This window comes from Macaca fascicularis, chromosome 15, assembly GCF_037993035.2.
Source record: "Macaca fascicularis isolate 582-1 chromosome 15, T2T-MFA8v1.1".
NCBI lineage: Eukaryota > Metazoa > Chordata > Mammalia > Primates > Cercopithecidae > Macaca > Macaca fascicularis.
In genome coordinates this window covers 125,654,293-125,662,183 of record NC_088389.1, presented here as the reverse complement: position 1 = coordinate 125,662,183, position 7,891 = coordinate 125,654,293, and positions in this window count along the sequence as shown.

Below are 7,891 nucleotides of genomic sequence, written 5' to 3'. Positions count from 1 at the left end.
CTTACTGTGCTTACAGTTTGTTATGAGCCAAATGCTGTGTCCCTCTAAAACTCCTAAGTTGAAACCCTAGACACTAATATGATGGTATTTGGCAGTGGGGTCTCTGGCAGGTCGTGAGGTTTAGGTTAGATACTGGAAGGAGGCCCTCATGAGGAGATTAGTGTCCTCATAGGATGAGGACCCAGAGCTCTTCTTCTCGCTCCCCATCCCCCACACACTCAGGGAAGGCCACGTGTTGCCCAATGAGAAGGAGGCTGACCACAAGCGAGGGGCCAGGCCTGACCATGAACTAGCACCTTGATTGTAGGCTTCTCTGCCTCCAGAACTGTGAGAAATAAATGGCTGTGGTTTAAGTCATCCAATCTATGCTTTTTTTTTTTTTTTTTTTTTAAACGGAGTCTTGCTCTGTCGCCCAGGCTGGAGTGCCATGGCACGATCTCAGCTCACTACAAGCTCCACCTCCCGGGTTCATGCCATTCTCCTGCCTCAGCCTCCTGAGTAGCTGGGACTACAGGCGCCCACCACCACATCCGGCTAATTGTTTTTGTATTTTTTTTCAGTAGAGACGGGGTTTCACCGTGTTAGCCAGGATGGTCTCGATCTCCTGACCTCGTGATCTGCCCGCCTGGGCCTCCCAAAGTGCTGGGATTACAGGTGTGAGCCACTGCGCCGGCCCAATCTATGCTATTTTATTATAGCAGCCTGAGCTGACTGGCTGTTATTTTTGGTAGTTACTGATAGTTATCTACTTGCATGTCCAAAGGAAATAACACAGCTACCAATTTTTTAGTGATATTCTTCAAATGTCAGCAGGAAACTTGATTGATTCTGGAATGTGTAAAGAGCTTGACAGAGGTACCACTAAGAATCCTTTTATCTGTTTACAATTCACAATCCTGAGAGGCCACTTGCAGAGAAAAATGCTGATCAAGGTTTCCTGGATGAGGTATTCCTTCTCAGGGTAGCCATATTATCACACTATTAGAGACTACAGACCCCTAGAACTTGACCTTTTGATGGACAGGACTAGAAGAAGGGGTTGAAGTAGATGAAGATTTCCTAAGAACATGGTATCAACTGGTCAATTTTCATTTGAAAAGGACTGAGAGGTCAGCTTGTAGAAAACGAAGACCAAGAGGGAGAAGCAGCAAAGAGCTACATATTAGCAGAAGGTCAGCTTAAGAGTTGAGAGGGAGCAACCTCACAGCCTTACGGCAATTAAAGATATTGAGTATCAAGGAATTAGAAGGATTTAAAAATTATGACTGAGTCTTCAACTGTATTCACTTTGACAAAGTTCATAAGTCTTATGGATTTTTTACTTGCCTTTGTTGGCTGGGTTTCATTTTTTAAAAATGCAGTTCCACAGAGATACTTAGCCATGAGGCAAGACAATTATATTTGTGCTTCTCATTAAATTGTGTTACATCGTAATGTCAGATTCTAGTCTCTCTAAAATCTAAATACCAGTAATTTCAGATTTCATGGTCTGCTTCCTAGCATTAGGATGAACCCCTATGGCAACCCTATTCCTATCCATTGGAGCAAAATGATAACTTAATTATATAATATATCAAAAAAGTGTTTTGTAGTATTTCACTAGTTCTTTGCCTTTGTCTCATACTTGGATACTTAAAATTGAGATTAAATAACTTTAATTTTCACAGGGCTACAGTTGTAAACTGAGTTATTTTTTTCCCATAATACATCAACCTTTGGCAAATAATTCCATCTCCTGGGTCTTATGCCAGAATTTTCAGAACATCCTTAAAAACTGTGAATGAAATGACTTGGCAATTGAATGCTGAAAGAAAAATAAATACTTAAAACAATTTAGTCTAGTTTTAGTCATTTTCATTCAAAAAAACTTTGTTAATCATAAAGTAAGTTTCCCAACTTATGCTTTTAATTCTCCATTGTTTTCAGATAAAGCACTTGCAAACCGTTGAACATTTTTTTGAAGTGTTATATCACAAATTGGGGCTATTGCATAAATGTTATGTTATTTTAGACCACCTAAAATATAACTTCTTTCTGCACTCTACTCTTCTTCAAGTTGTCTTATAATATCCAAAATTTGCACCATAATTTTTTCACTCAAGAAAATACTTTTGGACAATTAAATTATATGTTTTTAACAGAGAGCTAAATGATTTATGGTATTTCTTAATATCTTAATATCTTTGCTTAACCACTGAGCTTATTTGGCATAAATTATGTCAAGCATTAAGAAAATAAGAAGAAGTTATCCTATAGAGAAATTTTATGTATTTAGAATTATTATTATTATTATTATTTTTTGAGACAGAGTCTCGCTCTGTCACCCAGGCTGGAGTGCAGTGGCTCAAGCTTCTCTCATTGCAAGCTCCTTCTCCTGGGTTCAGCCATTCTCCTGCCTCAGCCTCCTGAGTAGCTGGGACTACAGGCGCCTGCCACCACGCCCGGCTAATTTTTTGTATTTTTAGTAGAGACAGGGTTTCTCTGTGTTAGCCAGGAAGGTCTTGATATCTTGATATCCTGCATCTGCCAGATAAAAATATTAGGACAAAGAAGTTCAATAGTCTCAAGAGCTAATTCAGGATATTTATTATATATTCTGCAGACTATGGACCTATTTATTAATGTATTTTTATAATATAACATAAAGTGTCCTACATAAAGTGCTCATTTTGACAAAGATATTTCTTTTCTCCATGTGTTCAATTTGCCAGACAAGCAATATAGCATGTAAGATGTAAGAAAAAGTTCCACATTTTCAAAATTATGGTAATTTAAAAAGTTATTGGGTGAAAGAGTCTATCCTTTTCCAAATAAACGCAAAGACATGAAGTGGTTCTGTTAGTTTTCCCATTGTCTAAATTTATAGTCTTTAATTCCTCATTTTAATATTATTATTTTATTTCTAAGTCATTTTGATTGAATAATATTCAAGTTTTAATGATTTCAATTATTTTAGAACTGACTACTGAAATATTTAAAATTAATTATGATAAATGATTAATACTAAGACTTTCAATAATCTGAATAATCACACATAGAGAGTCATTAGTTATAACACAAAGAAATGTACTTCTGAGCAATATCTAAAATATTGCCTAAGACTTTAAGTTTATTTTTATTATCTTATATAATTGATGACAAGTAGAATGATTTTTGTTTTTGGATTACTGGCAGGACATAGCTCTGTAGTGATCTCAGTAATGATTTTATATAATAACCCTTAAAATTACCAAGCACATATGTAGAATTTCTTACATATTTTAAATTACACCTACTCACTGGGAATGACATACTTTCACCAAATCTCATAATCATAGGCTAAACAAATCTCAAAGGAACCTTGGAGGACTTCTGATTCAGTTATCTCTTTCTGGGTTGGACTCCTCCTCAATCACGTTACTTCCTTTATTCCCTTAAAATGAGTTAATGTAACAGTAAATAACAACTTCCTGGCCAGGTAATTCTTCCTTAGGTTTAGTCCAAATTCCTCCCCATAAAACATATATACGTCTAATTTTTCCTCTGTCTGTGAAAACTGAGAACAGTTGCCTAGAATAGACGTGACTCTCACAAATAAGACACATTTTACTGCATGTTATAAGACATTTTTGAAAGTTTGAAATTATGAAGTCCCTACTTAGGACTTAAGTCATTAAGGGGCCACAAACACTGATAAAATTATTTTCCTTAAACTCTTCTCATTTTCTATTATATGTTATTTAAAATGTTATCAAAAAAAAAAAAAAAAAAAAAAAACGAGAGAGAGAGAAGAAGCCTAACAAATGCGCCAAAGTGAAATCAGTATCTTTGCCAATTTTCTAACTGTAGAAGTTTGGAGCCCTACGCCAGTGCTGAACCTGGCCGCTGGGTCATCCACAGGCACCTGGAAGGGAACGGGAAAACACCCTCCAGTGAACACAAGCTCTGCTTTTCAGCGGTTCACTGCAGAAACACACTGGTCACATCGTCACATCGGTCATCAAATTGAAACAACCATGCTGATGAAAAAGAACAATGATCTGTAGGATGGTTTTACCAAAGAGCCAGATTTGGAAGGCTAAGGAAAGGTGCCTCAAGACAGTGTCTCCTAAGCTGAGATCAGAAGGAAGAAGAGACTTTAATTAGCATAAAAGAGGTGAATGGAGCAGGGTAGGATAGAGAGTTTTAAAGAGAAAAGTCAGCAGAGCAACCTCCTTATGGTGAGAGGGAAAGGGGAACAAGGAAGACTTAAAACAAGGTACATAAAAGAACTAGAACAGGGGCACAGTCTTCTGTGTTCTTTGGCTTCATTGGCTAGCTAGCGTGGTTACTCTGAGTTGGGGGATGTATAGATGCTACTAATAGCCAAGAGTTTAATTGTACATTGGAAAGCAGAAACTATTAAAGAAGATGTTGGCCGGGCGTGGTGGCTTACACCTGTGGTCCCAGCACTTTGGGAAGCCAAGGTGGGTGGATCACTAGGTCAGGAGTTTGAGACCAGCTTGGCCAATATGGAGACACCCCGTCTCTACTAAGAATAAAAAAAAAAAGGTTAGCCGGATGTAGTGGCGCATGCCTGTAATCCCAGCTACTTGGGAGGCTGAGGTAGGAGAGTTGCTTGAACCTGGGAAACAGAGGTTGCAGTGAGCTGAGATCATGCCACTGCACTCCAGCCTGGGTGACAGAGCGAGACTCTGTCTCAGAAAAAAAAAAAAAACAAGATGTTTATCTTCCTTACTCAGATACCATGTAGAAAAGCTGGGATTTTGCTAAATGCAAAAAGAAATTACATACACCCTATATTACAAATGCTAAAAACTAGTCATCAACCATCTATTGTTGTAACATGTCTTTGAATAACATATGTGTTTTCATTATATTTCTAAATTAGGCAATTTGTTTTGTTATTTCAAATCACTGGGTTTGGTGTTTCAATTGCTTAATTAATCAACCCAGAAAATCCGCTGTGGAGTCCAGTTTTCACAGTAAATCTAAATTCTTTTTCCACACAACCATTCTTGTCCATCCTGATGCAATTCCTCTAGACATAACCACAGAGAAGTGCAGAGCACACCCTGCCAAGGGGCATCTACTGAAGAGATACTGATAATGGCAATTATCAGTTATTTAATTGTTATTTACAAAGTTGAGAGAAAGAGCCTTGTAAAAATGTGTATCTATTGGCTGTAAGGATGCTTATCTAGAATTAAATACAGCAGTTGTCTATTTATCCAGCATGTTGATTTCAAAGCCCAGGTCTTTTTACTGAACTACTTTGGAATTAAAAATTTTTATAGTATTTACATATAGGATTAGGTTTCTAAACCAACTCCATCTAACTGCCAGTAAATTTATTTTGTATATAGCACAAGGAATTGAATTCAATCCCAAATTCTCTCCAGAGTACTAACCAAATTTAAATAAACATATGTGATGAGCTAGCATTGCTATTTGTGAATTTTCATATTTTTATTTTCCTTGGCTTACATTTTCCATATATCAAAGTCTCTTTTGAAAATTAAACTATATAATATAACCTCAATTTTCAAACATCAATGATAAGCTGGATTTAATCAACTCAGAACCCAGTGGGGAAAAACATGTTTTACTTGCTTTTCTTTTTTTAATCAAACAAAAGTTATATTTTGTTGTCATTGCAACATATCAGCGAATAAGCAATCCTAGAGAGCTGGGAGCAAGTTTAAATGTGTACATCTATGGGCGAAAGGAACAGCTTAAACTATTATGAGGCGGTCATTTTTCCTCCAGTGTTTCTTACGCCAGTGTGGAGGCAGCTGGAGACCTGGAAAAGATAGCAAAGACATTCTTCTTTTTCTTTTTCTTTTTCTTTTTTTTTTTTTGAGATGGCATCTCCATCTGTCGCCCAGGCTGGAGTGCAGTGGCGCGATCTCTGCTCACTGCAAGCTCCGCCTCCTGGGTTCACACCATTCTTCTGCCTCAGCCTCTTGGGTAGCTGGGACTACAGGCGCCGCCACCGCGCCCAGCTAATATTTTGTATTTTTAGTGGAGACATGGTTTCACCGTATTAGCCAGGATGGTCTCGATCTCCTGACCTTGTGATCCGCCCACCTCGGCCTCCCAAAGTGCTGGGGTTACAGGCGTGAGCCACCGTGCCTGGCCGCAAAGACACTTTTCTTGTGACAATTTTAAACTTGGTATATTTGAAAATAGCACAAATGTTTTTGAAATACTTGCAGTAGAAATAGTGATATTGTAGCAGTTAAAGAAAAAGGCCTATTTTATTGTCTTAGATTTACACCAAGAGGTTGATATAAATATCTTTAGGGTTTGCATTTTTTGAGTTAAAAATGTATTTTAGATTCACAAGGTACATGTGCAGGTTTGTTACAGGGTATATTGTGTAATGGTCAGGTTTGGGCTTCTAGTGTACCCATCACCCAAATAGTGAACGTTGTACCCGATAGGTAATTTTTTTTTTTTTTTTTTTGGAGACAAAGTCTGGCTCTGTCACCCAGGCTGGAGTGCAGTGGTGCGATCTTGCCTCACTGCAACCTCTGCCTCCCGGGTTCACACCATTCTCCTGCCTCAGACTCCCGAGTAGCTGGGACTACAGGCGCCCACCACCATGCCCGGCTAATTTTTTTGGATTTTTAGTAGAGACGGGGTTTCACCATGTTAGCCAGGATGGTCTCTATCTCCTGACCTTGTGATCCACCTGCCTTGGCCTCCCAAAGTGCTGGGATTACAGGCATGAGCCACTGTGCCTGGCCCCCAGTAGGTAATTTTTTAACCTTTCCCTCCCGTGAGCCTCCCCACCTTTGGAGTGTCCATTGTCTATCATTCCCATCTTTATGTCCATGTGTATTCTTTGTGCAGTATTTAATTTTCTGAGTTACTTCACTTAAAATAATGGCCTTCAGCTCCATCCATGTTGCTGAAAAGGACATGATTTTGTTCTTTTTCTGGCTGCATAGTATTCCATAGTGTATATTTACCACACGTTTTCTTTATCCAAACAACACTTAGATTGGTTCTATGACTTTGCTATTGTGAATAGTGCCACAATAAACATCCAAGCGTGGGCATCTTTTTAATATAATGGTTTCTTTTCCTTTGGGAAGATGCCCAGTAGTGGGACTGCTGGGTTGGATGGTAGTTGTATTTTTAGTTCTTAGAGAAATCTCCATACTGTTTTCCATAGAGTTTATACTAATTTACATTTCCACCAACAGTGCATAAGAGTTCCCTTGTCTCTGCATCCTTGCCAACATCTGTTGTTTATGACTTTTTAGTAATAGCCATCTTGACTGGTGTAATATGATATCTCATTTTGGTTTTGATTTCCATTTCTCTGATGATTCATGATACTGAGCATTTATATATATATATATAAAGAACTCAATAAGAAAAAACAATCCCATTAAAAACTGGGCAAAGGACATGAACAGATGTTTCTCTAAAGAAGACATATAAGCAGCCAACAAACATACGAATAAAATGCTTAACATCACTAATCAGTTTGGGTTTTGGATAATTGGATTTAGTGAGGGTCTGAAGGTACAGGTAGACGTGGAGAAATGTTGAATAATATGATTTAGTGCAAAAACTATTTTGAAAGAACATAATAATTGATGAATTTTTTTATTACATCTATATAAATTCCTTGGGAAATTACAAGTGATGAAGGTTAATAGGTGTGCTATTATTGTTGTTTTTCATTAACTGCTTGCTGTGGAATCATTGAATGAATGTAGATAGGTGATAGACAGACATGTTAGAAAGATTTCTTTAGAAAGGTATATTCTCATACTTCTTTAGGGTGGGCAAATTAAAATCACTCATCTGATTGCGGCATATATAACTAAGGTCTTTCATCCTTTTGGCCTGAAATATTCTCCTTCTAACTGAGCAGTATGTGAAGAGAGGAAGC